At 45.6% G+C, this 13,090-nt stretch overlaps 1 long non-coding RNA gene across 1 annotated transcript in view; it reads left to right on the top strand.

Moving 5' to 3' along the window:
• LOC143764806 (uncharacterized) overlaps positions 1-11,941 on the top strand; it is a 41,514-nt gene extending 29,573 nt beyond the window's left edge. The window contains exons 2-3 of the long non-coding RNA XR_013213283.1: positions 9,175-9,210; positions 11,296-11,941. This is a non-coding gene — a long non-coding RNA (uncharacterized LOC143764806). The remainder of the gene's footprint in view (positions 1-9,174; positions 9,211-11,295) is intronic.
• The last annotated feature ends 1,149 nt before the right edge of the window (positions 11,942-13,090 follow it).

The raw sequence follows: 13,090 nt of genomic DNA, 5'->3' as shown, positions 1-13,090 counted from the left end.
TTGATCGCCCGTTATTGCATTTTAATGCAATGTTGCAGCGACCAAAAAAACGTAATTCTGGCGTTCAGAATTTTTTTCTCGCTACGCCGTTTAGCAATCAGGTTAATGCTTTTTTTTATTGATAAATCAGGCGATTCTAAACGCGGCGATACCAAATATGTGTAGGTTTGATTTTTTTTAATTGATTTATTTTGATTGGGGCGAAAGGGGGGTGATTTAAACTTTTATATTTTTTTTATTTTTTTCATTTTTTTTTACTTTTTTTTTTACTTTTGCCATGCTTCTATAGCCTCCATGGGAGGCTAGAAGCAGGCACAACGCGATCGCCTCTGCTACATAGCAGCGATCTGATGTTCGCTGCTGTGTAGCAGAAATGCAGGTGTGCTGTGAGCGCCGACGACAGGGTGGCGCTCACATAATAATAATACCCCAAAAAATGGAACAGCACAACTTCTTATACTTAGCTTCGGGTGCAATGCCCATAGACCACCCGTCCACCGGTCGTCTTCCAATCAATATACAAAAAAAGCAGGCAGCACTCCGTTCTCAGAAAAAATGCAGGACTTTTAATAAACCCACATGTCTCAGCGACGTTTCGGCTCAACTGAGCCTTTCTCAAGCAGTGAGTGTTACATCTTAGTGCATATATATAGGGATATTCTCATCATCCAATTAAAGTGCCATATTATACTTATGTTAACATACATTCTCATATAAAGTGCTACTGTGCTTAGGTGTTCATACTAATATTCAGTGATTTATTGTTCTTATCTGCAGTCACTTCTGCTTACCCACGAGGAGACATGCTGGTAATGGGGGACATCAGCGTTCTACCTTGCACACTGCGCATGTCCCAGTATTTCCTCATACATCACGGCCATGTGAACGGCTAGGGGCCAATCGGATGCAAAGGGCGGTATTTTGCATCCGGCGCATGCGCTGTAGCGTCTAAAAGCGCCATGTTGTGTGTGACAACTACACATCAATTCATTATCGCCATCTTGGTTGTGGAACTTCCTAATTTTTTAGATATTACCACAAGATAAAGCTACAAACAGCGGAATTTGCACATATATATGCGTTTATACCGCCAATTAGTCTATTATTATATTACTATAAAGAAAATATTATTTCAAACGGAATAACTCATTCAAGCTCCATATATGCCACACGGACTTTTTTTATGCTTCATCTCGCCTTGACCACCAGAGCAGACCTTATTACAGACCCCCTCCAGTGGTCACACAGTGGCGCTCACAGCTATCCGGGATCAGTAACCATAGAGTTCTCAAGGACTTCTATGGTTACAATGTAGAAGCTTCGGCCGACCTCCGATCATGTGACGGGGGTCGGCGATGTGCTCATTTCCGGCCGCGCAGCCGGAAGCGCCGGTTAAATGCCGCTGTCTGCATTTGACAGTGGCATTTAACTAGTTAATAGGCGCGGGAAGATCGTGATTCTGCCCGCGCCTATTACGGGCACATGTCAGCTGTTCAAAACAGCTGACATGTCCCGGCTTTGATGCGGGCTCACCGCCAGAGCCCACATCAAAGCGGGGCTTCTGACCTCGGACGTACTATCCCGTCCGAGGTCAGAAAGGGGTTAAGAAAATGCAAAATATGGAGCTTACAAAGATTTATTTGGGAAAAAATGTATTCTTTTATTTCCACGGTTCTACGCTATAAACTTCCGTGAAACAGCTGTAGGTTCAAGGTGCTCAATACACATCTAGATACAGTCCCAAAGGAGTCTAGTTTCCAAAATGGTGTCACTTGTTGGGGGTTTCCACTGTTTGGGCACATCAGGGGCTCTCCAAACGCGACATGACCACCACTAATTATTCCAGCATATTTTACATTCAAAAAATCAAATGGCGCTCTTTCCCTTCCAAGTACTGCCGTACGCCCAAATAGTATATTTCCCCCACATATGGGGTATCTGCATGCTCAGGAGTAATTGCACAACAAAATCTATGGTTCATTTTCTCTTGTTACCCTTGCGAAAGTAAAAAAAAATTAGTTCTAAATGAAAATTTTTGTGAAAGAAAAGTAAATGTTTATTTTTTCCTTCCACTTTCCAAAAATTCCTGTGAAGCACCTGAAGGGTTAATAAACTTCTTGAATGTGGTTTTGAGCACCTTGAGGGCTGCAGTTTTTAGAATGGTGTAATTTTTTAGCATTTCCTGTCATATAGTCTCCTCAAAGTCACTTCAAATGTGAGGTGGTCCCTAAAAAAATGGTTTTGCAAATTTTGTCGTAAAAATAAGATCGCTGGTCAACTTTTAACCCTTATAACTTCCTATCAAAAAATAATTTCATTTCTAAAATTGTGCTGATGTAAAGTAGACATGTGGGAAATGTTATTTATTAACTATTTTGTGCGATATGACTGTTAGGGCTGGTGGAACGCACCAAATAAATAAAAAGATAATAATAAGGTACGTTCGCAGCCCTGGGTCCACTGTGCAGAGATGGTAACTGCTGCTCGGTAATGGCGGACATAAGTGGCGGTAACGCACTGAACACACGTGGGTTAAAAGCCACCCGGTGTGTAGTTGCGATAAACTCTGTTACCTCACAGAGCTACTTAACCGCAGAATACAGATACCGTACCCTGTTAGCCATCACAGGGAAAAGTGGCATTAGCACTAGTGTTAGGTCACATCACTCTGCCCCCAAGGACGTAGGGGTATGAGTCTCTCTAGACCCACTAGACGCTCGGCTTTGCGCTAGCAATGCCTGAATGAGCACTAAAGTAATAGATTTAGCGCACTGAGTGAGCGCAATGTTGCACTGGCAAATGCCACTAACCAAACTGACTAAGTATTTAGCGCATGGAGAGCGCGTGGTGTCGCACAGGCGTATGCCACTAACGGACTCTGACCAACATGTGTTGTGCTGGCAATGCCACAACTAGGCGCTGTGTCTTAGCTCCAAACACCCGGACTCAGACACAACATGAGGGTAGAGAATGATTAGGAGCAGTCATCAGATACATACACCCTTGCACACACACACCATACTGGAATATACTAGTGCACAGCTGTGCGGATGTGGGATCCTTTTATAGCCACAGCCCTCCGGGACCTTGCAGATGGCCCAATCCGAGCCGCTTGAGGACGTGAGCATGTGACCTCCGACCACCAATGAGCGGTTATCTCACGGGCTTGTGCAGATGGCAAAAAGCAGGACTTAGTCCCAGGAGCGTCTGCTCGCCGCTGACCAATGCTGGTTGCTATAGCTGGACCTGAAACTGCAGCAGCAACCAGATGCACAGCATTAGCCTGAGCAAGACACTGGGACCAACATCTCTGCTGAACAGGCTTCTCTGCAGCTGAAGAAAAATGGGAGACGGCAGAGGACATGGCTTGAGATTCCCCCTGTGCAGTGGTGGGAACTCGGCGCCTAACAATGACTCTGATTTAAGGGCATGAAAATTAAAAGTTTGAACATTTTCAAAATTTTCACCAAATTTCTGTTTTTTTTATCACAAATAAACGCAAGTCATATCAAAGAAATTTTACCGCTATCATAAAGTACAATATGTCATGAGAAAACAATCTCAGAATCAGTGAGATACGCTGAAGGGTTCTAGAGTTGTAACAACATAAAGTGACAGTGATCAGAATTGTAAAAATTGGCCCGGTCATTTAGGTGAAAACAGGCTTCGTCTCAAAGGGGTTAATAATGCCCTCCATCAATCAAAAGCTGAATCTGTCAAAAACGGTACTTGTTTCTTCTCTCCACTAACCTATCCAAACCCCATTTTGTCATATCCTTGTGTTGTTTTGTGAGATGTGTGTCGACTCACCAGTATAATACTGTACCTGTTGTAAATAGATTTTATTCTTTGTAGTAATGTTGTTATTCAGTCACAAGTAGTGTTGAGCATTCCGATACAGCGAATATCGGGTATCGGCCGATATTCGCTGTATCGGAATTCCGATACCGAGTTCCGATATTTTTGTGATATCGGAAATCGGAATCGGAAGTTCCCAGTGTGTGGTTCCCAGGGTCTGGAGGAGAGGAGACTCTCCTTCAGGTCCCAGGATACATATTCATGTAAAAAATAAAGAATAAAAATAAAAAATATGGATATACTCACCCCTCCGGCGGACCCTGGACCTTAGCGGTGTAACCGGCAGCCTCTGTTCCTAAGAATGCAGTGAGTGTAGGACCTGCGATGACGTCGCGGCTTGTGATTGGTCGCGTGAGCGGTCACATGAGCGGTCACGCGACCAATCACAAGCCGCGACGTCATCGAAGGTCCTTCACTCTGCATTCTTAGGAACGGAGGCAGACGCTTGCAGCGGTGACAGCCAGGGGCCGTCCGAGGGTGAGTATATCCATATTTTTTATTTTTATTCTTTATTTTTTACATGAATATGGATCCCAGGGCCTGAAGGAGAGTTTACTCTCCTTCAGACCCTGGGAACCATCCAGGATACCTTCCGATATTTGTGTCCCATTGACTTGTATTGGTATCGGGTATCGGCGAGATCCGATATTTTGCCGGTATCGGCCGATCCAATCCGATACCGATACTTTTGAATATCGGAAGGTATCGCTCAACACTAGTCACAAGATGTCACTGTTGCCTAAGCATAGCTGAAAGACTGTGAGACTTTTAAAATGGCAGAGGTGGAGCTACGATCTGAATGATGTGAAACACAGGAAGAGGAAGTGCCGCTATCCTAAGAGCTGTCTGCAGCTAATGAGAACAGGTAGAGGATGTGTGGAGGGGAATCCAATGACATCATCTTGTGGAAGCGGCGGATTGGAGCTAATCATGTCTGTAATCAGAACCTGTCCAGATGTGAAGAGATTTCTGCCAGGAACACTGCTGAGAGAAACAAAAGGCCTGGACCTAGCTTGTGGCGTTAAGCCACAGGCATTAATTATACCATTCACCTGCTGGAAGGGCCCCTCATCTTCCCATATACACCAAGCAGACCCAGGTCGGTAAGAAAACTAATGCCCACTGCGCCACTGCAGTGGATAACCGTGTGTCCTCCTCACTACATTCTGGCGCTAAAAAAACTCAAGGCTGAAACAGAGCCTTTAGTTAGATAGATAGGTATACTGAGTGTTTTAGGTTGTTTTTTGTATGTCCTCTGTCGAATCTGTCCATGTTCTGTACCCACCTGTGATATAGTGCTGCCTAAAGTGACCGAGAGATGACACACCTTGCTCGAAACAAGGCAGAGTTCCAGTGAGCCGCATGGTGGACTATTTGGACAGACATGACCCGGTGGCTTCTCCCACCTGCTGCTATTGGCTGACAGATCTCTCTCTCAAATCACACATGCAGTAATGCTATAGACTTGTCAGACACTGTCACCGTGTGGGAGAAGCCGTCGGGTCACGTCTGTCCGATTTATTCACTTTGTGACTCCGTCTCCAACAGCTTTTAAAGTATGTTATTCTGTGAAATTCCACAAGGATCGAGTCTCACATACCTGGCTGAGATCATACAGCCGTTGCCGGACACTTTCTGTCCGTGAATGATGGGTATCAGCTTTCAGGTTCCCTTTAAACGCATTTTGCTAAATAATGAAAGTTCTGCACACTGACAGTAATACATCTGGTAAAAGGATCTCATGGGGGTTAGATTTTGTAAAAAGAAAAAATCCCACTCACGTGCAGTCACCCTCCTGGGTCCAGTGCACACTGACTGTGATTTGCACCAGCAGCAAGAATGTAACCATTCTACCAGACACAGGACCAGCTTGTGATGGGCTGCAGTGGTCAGATAACTTCACTTGAACTACATTCATCACAAGTCTTGTGTCTGGTGGAACGGTGACATAATTGATGTTGGCTCAGACCATAGGGCGGCCTGCACTGGGTCCAGGAGGTTGACAGCAGGTCAGTGGGATTTATTTTGTTATTTTTACAGAGTATGGCCTCCTGGTAATGAGCACCTTTTTCCTGGACATCCCTTTAATAAACATATAAATACTCCTCTTCCTAACTCTTGGTGGCTTTAATGTCAAATTTCCTGATGCTTCTGTCTACATTGGCTACAGACGTCTCAGCCCAGATGACCCATGTGACATCTCCATGTGATCCCTTGCTTCAGGATCCTGAGCCCTATACCACTGACAAGCCACCTGGGTGTCCATGTTGTTCCATCTGCCGCCCATGTAAATAGAAGCGTTGGAGACATGACACTGGAGATCTGCAAACTGTAAGGGTGAGTATACAGTATATTGCATCCTACGTGCATCCTTTTCATTATTTCGGACAACCCTATTATAGTTTTTTTCTATACTATCTACTTTTATGGCTATAAGAAATCATTTTAGCAAGAAAAAAACTGTTGTTTGAAAGTGTGCAGCTTATAGTTCCTGTGCACAGCATTGCCATCCATTAATGATTGGGCAAAGTGCATTCTGCCTGTCATTTACTCCTCAGATGTTCATATTTGCACAAATCTCTCCTTCCTGGCTCTGATCTGCATGATCAGTGTAAGGCAGCAGGAGAAGCTGAACACCATACATACATGCTTGCATCCCATCATGGCGGGAGCGAATAGCTGCAAAGGTCTTTTCTACTTCCTGACCTACAATGATCTGTATGATCAGAAGCTTAGAGCGATCTGTACTTTGCTTTACACTTACAGGGCACTGTAGTCAATGTAGGTCAAATGTGAGCTCTAAGAATCGATGTTGCTTGTGGGCCCTATATACCCCAGTCCGACAATGAATGCAATGGTAGAACAGGCATCTGTCTGATCCTTTCTCCCCCATTCAGTTTGTATGTCTATGGCTGCCGTCACACTAGCAGTATTTGGTCAGTATTTTACATCAGTATTTGTAAGCCAAAACCAGGAGTGGGACAAATCGAGGAAAAGTATAATAGAAACCTATGCACCACTTCTGTATTTATCACCCACTCCTGGTTCTGCCTTGCAAATACTGATGTAAAATACTGACCAAATACTGCGAGTGTGACGGCAGCCTAAGTGTTAGGGCTAGCGGAACGCACCAAGTAATAGAGAGGTTGATATGATGTGTGTTTGTAGCCTGGGGTCCACTGTGCAGAGATACCTGCTGCAAAGTAATGGCGGATGGACACTGAGCTCACACGTGGGTTAAACTTCACCCCATGTGAAATGAAAGCGAGTTCTGTTGCCTCACATTGTCGCGCTGTACACATGGAATAATACCCTAACTAGGGTTGTGCTTGCTCTGGAACTCTTCTGTGCTAACCGCACACATGAAGGAACCAGATGCTAAGCCAAGGCTAATTGCCCCCACTGATGCAAGCTGCCTGCCTGAGTGCACAGCCCCAAAGCTAAACAGACTCACACCACATATGAACTGAGTGGTAGAGTATCCACTGGCAACAGCCAAACACAAATGATACTAGCGCATAGCCATGCGGCCATGCAAACCTTTTATAGTTGTAGCTCTCCAGGACCTTCCTAGTGGACCAATAGGAGCTGCTACAGGACCTGAGCATGTGACCCCTGACCTCCAATGAGAGGTCTTCCCTTGGGCATGCTCAGAAGGAGAAAAGCAGGACTTAGTCCCAGGAGTGCCTGCTTGCCGCCGAACAGTACTGGTTATAATGGCTGAACCTGGAAGGGCAGCAGTAACCAAATGTGCAGTATCTGTCCGAGCCAGGCGCTGGGACCGATGTCTCTGATGAGCAGTTTCCACTGTGGCTGGAGAAGAATGAGAGACCGCAGCGGACATGGTTCGAAATTCCCCCTGTGCAGCGGCAGGAACTCGACACCTAACACTAAGGGTACTGTCACACTCTGCAACTTTCCAACGATCACGACCAGCGATACGACCTGGCTGTGATCGTTGGAAAGTCGTTGTGTGGTCGCTGGGGAGCTGTCACACAGACTGCTCTCCAGCGACCAACGATGCCGAAGTCCACGGGTAACCAGGGTAAACATCAGGTTACTAAGCGCAGGGCCGCGCTTAGTAACCCGATGTTTACCGTGGTTACCAGCGTAAAAGTAAAAAAAAAAAAAAACGTACATACTCACATTTCGGTGTCCTTCAGGTCCCTTGCCGTCTGCTTTCCGCTCTGACTGAGTGCCGCCGTAAAGTGAAAGCAGATCACAGCGGTGACGTCACCGCTGCGCTCTGCTCTCACTGTACGGCGGCAGTCAGTCAGAGCAGGAAGCAGACGGCAAGGGACTTGAAGGACACCGGAATGTGAGTATGTACATTTTTTTGTTTTTTTTACCTTTACGCTGGTAACCACGGTAAACATCGGGTTACTAAGCGCAGTCCTGCTGATGTGTACCCTGGTTACAAGCGAACGAATCGCTGAATCGCTGTCACACACAACGATCCAGCGATGACAGCGGGAGATCCAGCGACGAAAGAAAGTTCCAAACGATCTGCTACGATGTACGATTCTCAGCAGGGTCCCTGATCGCTGCTGCGTGTCAGACACAGCGATATCGTATGGATATCGCTGGAACGTCACGGATCGTACCGTCGTAGCGATCAAAGTGCCACTGTGTGACAGTACCCTAAGTCTCAGCACAGCAGGCGCAATAACGTCACAAGATGGAGCCTGCTGCACTGAGCCTCAGACCAAACTCTACACAGTGGAATGTGGCCGGATGAGTGATAATTTTCCTTTATCCATCAGTACTTATAGGGCCATCATACTCTGAAGCGATGGAGACCATTGTGGGAGCGCTCATACAGTATTTGGGGGAATTGTACTGGTGGGGCCATTATACTGGGTGTCTCATTGTGTGTGAGGGGATCATGCTATGCAGGGGTATGTACTGTTGGGGCATCATACTGTGCATGCCAGGGAATTTACTGTGATGGTAACATGCAGTGTGTTAGATGCATTTTTAGAGACATTATACTGCATTGGTCCACAGAAGGTATATTGTAGTGGGTGAAAACAGGAGCAAAATTACTGTATGTGCTGCAATACATGTCTTTCTCACTATCTTTTAAAGTTTAGGTATGCCATTTTGTGACTCTTCCTGTGTGCTGTGACCCCGCCTACTCCGCTGAGAGGGAAGGTGGGTCTCATTCAGGAAACTTGCTATGGGGCCCCATGGTTTCTACGTATACCCCTGATAGAAAGTATAGTAGGTACAGATTGTTTGGGTGCTGTACAGCATAAGCATTTCTGCCTTCTGGCTGAATGTCTATATAATGTTTTGAATGTTTTCTATTTTCAGGATGACTCATCCATACAACTAAGTAAAATAATTACGGTGAGTGAACTGTGTAGGAGTCGGTTTTCTTGTCCGTGACTTTGCTGTATCCTGAAGAACAAAACCTGGTACATGACTTACAGTTCTACCATTACTCCCCTGGAGCACGCTCACTGTCTTTGGGTCATATTCGATTCAGATCTTTCATTCACCCACCACAGCCGATCACTAGCACGCTCATGTCACACCTCAAAAATATCTCTAGAATTCGACCCTTCCTCACTCTGTAAAACTCTTAAGGACCCGTCTCACATAGCGAGATCGCTAGCGAGATCGCTGCTGAGTCACAAGTTTTGCGACGCAACAGCGACCTCAGTAGCGATCTCGCTATGTGTGACACGTACCAGCGATCAGGCCCCTGCTGCGAGATCGCTGGTCGTGTCGGAATGGCCTGGACCTTTTTTTGGTCGTTGAGGTCCCGCTGACATCGCTGAATCGGTGTGTGTGACACCGATCCAGCGATGTCTTCACTGGTAACCAGGGTAAACATCGGGTTACTAAGCGCAGGGCCGCGCTTAGTAACCCGATGTTTACCCTGGTTACCAGCGTAAATGTAGAAAAAAACAAACAGTACATACTCACCATCTGATGTCCGTCAGGTCCCTTGCCGTCTGCTTCCTGCTCTGACTGAGATCCGGCCGTACAGTGAGAGCGCAGCACAGCAGTGACGTCACCGCTGCGCTCTGCTCTCACTGTACGGCGGCTCAGTCAGAGCAGGAAGCAGACGGCAAGGGACCTGACGGACACCGAAAGGCGAGTATGTACTGTTTGTTTTTTTTGGTAACCAGGGTAAACATCGGGTTACTAAGCGCGGCCCTGCGCTTAGTAACCCGATGTTTACCCTGGTTACCCGGGTGCTGCAGGGGGACTTCGGCATCGTTGAAGACAGTTTCAACGATGCCGAAGTCGTTCCCCTGATCGTTGGTCGCTGGAGAGCGGTCTGTGTGACAGCTCCCCAGCGACCACACAGCGACAAAACAGCGACGCTGCAGCGATCAGCATCGTTGTCTGTATCGCTGCAGCGTCGCTGTGTGTGACGGGGCCTTTACTGTTGCTCTTATTTATTCTCATCTGGACTATTGCAACTCTCTACTGATCAGTCTCCCTCTTACCAAACTAACCGCTCTCCAATCCATCCTGAAAGCAGCAGCCAGGAATATATTTCTATCCAGACAGTTCACTGATGCCTCTACCCTGTGCCAAACATTGTACTGGTTAACCATCTGTTATAGAGTCCAATATAAACTTATCACTCTCATCTACAAAGTCCACCACAGTTATGCACCACCATATAACTCCTCCTTCATTTCTATCACTCTACACGTGCCTTCTGTTCTATTAATTACTCAAGATTAACATCCTCAATAATCCGAACCTTCCATTCCCATCTCCAAGACTTTTCACATGCTGCACAACTCTGCAATGCACTACCCAAGACAATTTACAATACCAACAATCTTAAGCGTGGCCTAAAAACAAATATCTTTAGACTAGTCTACCGCCTCATCTCACTTACAGAACTAGTCCCATTTTGTCCTAACAAAATTTTATTCCAAATCAGGACCCTCATGACATTTATTTACACACCCTCCATGCACTTAATAGCCCTCTGTATCTGTAATTGCACACATACTTGCTGGTGACGATTCATGTAGCATTATGTGAGTAGCCTATTGATTATATTGATGGCCGGACTGTACAATTCAAGTTCCTTTTACCATCCACCTTTCATGTCTTCTCTATTTCCTCACAGATTGCAGCTTATGAGCAGCAGGGCACTCGCTCCTTTTGGTATCTGTTGAATTGTTACTCTGTAATGTAAAGTGCTATGAAATATGTTGGCACCATAGAAATAACATTATTATTATTATAACTTAATCATACAAACCTAATTTCTACTAAATTTCAACCCTACCACAAAATGATCTGCTTACATCATTCCAGTGATCTTATTAGCTCAGGAGAAAGTGTTAACAAGGACAAGGCTGCTGATATCACTCTGTCATGGTCATCGAATTATAAGAGCAGACTGGTTGCTTTGAAAAGAGGTTGGTACTTAAAATCATTGTCTTCTGTTTACCATAGTTACTTCCAAGGAAACACCTGCATTCATCATTGTTTTCCATCAAAAGGGCTTTACAGTCAAGTACATTGCTGCCTGTAAGATTGTCCTTAAATGAACCATTAATTGCATCAACAAGAACTTCAAAACAAGAGGTGAAGAAGTCTTCAAGGGACCCAAGAATGTGCAGAAATGGTCTGGAAGGTTTCCCAAAGAGGATTTAGTTATGGGATCGGTTCTTCACCAGTGCAAACCTTGCTCAGCGATGGCAGCAGGCAGTTGTCAGTGCATCTGTATGCAAAGTGAGGTAAAAGCTTAAGGAGGTAGCCCGGTGTCAAGAAGAGCAGCAAAGAAGCACTTTGTTACGGAACCCCCCAGCACCCAGAATATGTTGTGCAGTTATATGTATGTATAATAGGTTCCATGTGAGATGCATCAGTCCACAGGCTGCGCCCTGGGCAGACGGGACAAGATATCCCCCTTCTGACCTCCCCCAACTTTGTAATTCCCACAGTAAATATCGGTAGGCTCCGGCCACCTGCGGCTATTGTAATGTATGTCTGGCCTGCTGCTTTTCAATTGGCCTGCCCTCTGTATCTGTGTGATATATATTCTGTGTCCTGTGAGTAAAGGGTTGTCACACTGGAAATACGTGGAGAAGCAGTGATCTTTTATATGCGCCCATGTAACCAAGCAATTCCAGCCAGCGTCCTTCATTCAGACTCCAGCCAAATAAAGGGGACGACCTGAAACACGGGGTGTGTTGTGAATTCCGTTCTCGGACTCCCTCCTGTGGTCATGAATGGTACTTTGGTTAGTTCTGCTCTTGGACTCCCTCTGGTGGCTTTGAGCGGAACTGCTGGTCACTGAGGTTGGCTTTGTCAGCTGCTCTCGTTTATTGCTATGCTGGCTTCCCTATTTAACTCCACTCAGATCGTTACTTCATGCCAGCTGTCAATGTTTCAGTATTGGTTCAGATCTCTCTTGGACTTCTCTGAGGACCTGTCTACTCCAGCAGAAGCTAAGTCTTTGCTAGTTCATTTGTTGTTACTGCTTCCTGAATATATTTCTTAGTACTGCTAATTTCTAGTCCAGCTTGCTATCATGATATTCCCTTGCTAGCTGGAAGCTCTGGGGTGCAGAGTGGCACCTCCACACCGTGAGTTGGTGTGGGGAGTCTTTTTGCTTACTCTGCGTGTTTTTTTGTAGTCTTTTGTGCTGACCGCATAGTTCCCTTTTCTATCCTCTGACTATTTAGTGAAGTCTGGCCTCCTTTGCTAAAACCTGTTTCATTCCTGTGTTTGTGACTTTCCTCTTAACTCACAGTCAATATATGTGGGGGGCTGCCTTTACCTTTGGGGAATTTCTCTGAGGCAAGGTTAGGCTTCTATTTCTATCTTTAGGGGTAGTTAGCTCTTAGGCTGTGAAGAGGCGTCTAGGGAGAGTTAGGTACGCTCCACGGCTATTTCTAGTGTGTGTGATAGGAGTAGGATTTGCGGTCAGCAGAGTTCCCACTTTCCCATAGCTTGTTCCGATTACTAGTTTACTCATCAGGTCATTCCGGGTGCTCCTAACCACCAGGTCCATAACAGTACAGCTGGCCTACAAAGTGTTAATGCATCTCAAAAGAGGGATAAGAGAAGTTCTGAACCCATTTTTTTTTTCTTTGCAGTGTGTTTTGTCTCTCTTTTCCCCTTAATCTCTGGGTGGTTCAGGACTCAGGTGTAGATATGGATATTCAAGGTCTGTCCTCTTGTGTGGATCATCTCACTGCAAGAGTACAAAGCATTCAAGATTATGTAGTTCAGAATCCGATGT

This window comes from Ranitomeya variabilis, chromosome 1 (assembly GCF_051348905.1).
Source record: "Ranitomeya variabilis isolate aRanVar5 chromosome 1, aRanVar5.hap1, whole genome shotgun sequence".
Classification (NCBI taxonomy): domain Eukaryota; kingdom Metazoa; phylum Chordata; class Amphibia; order Anura; family Dendrobatidae; genus Ranitomeya; species Ranitomeya variabilis.
This window is presented reverse-complemented; position numbering and strand designations above follow the sequence as displayed.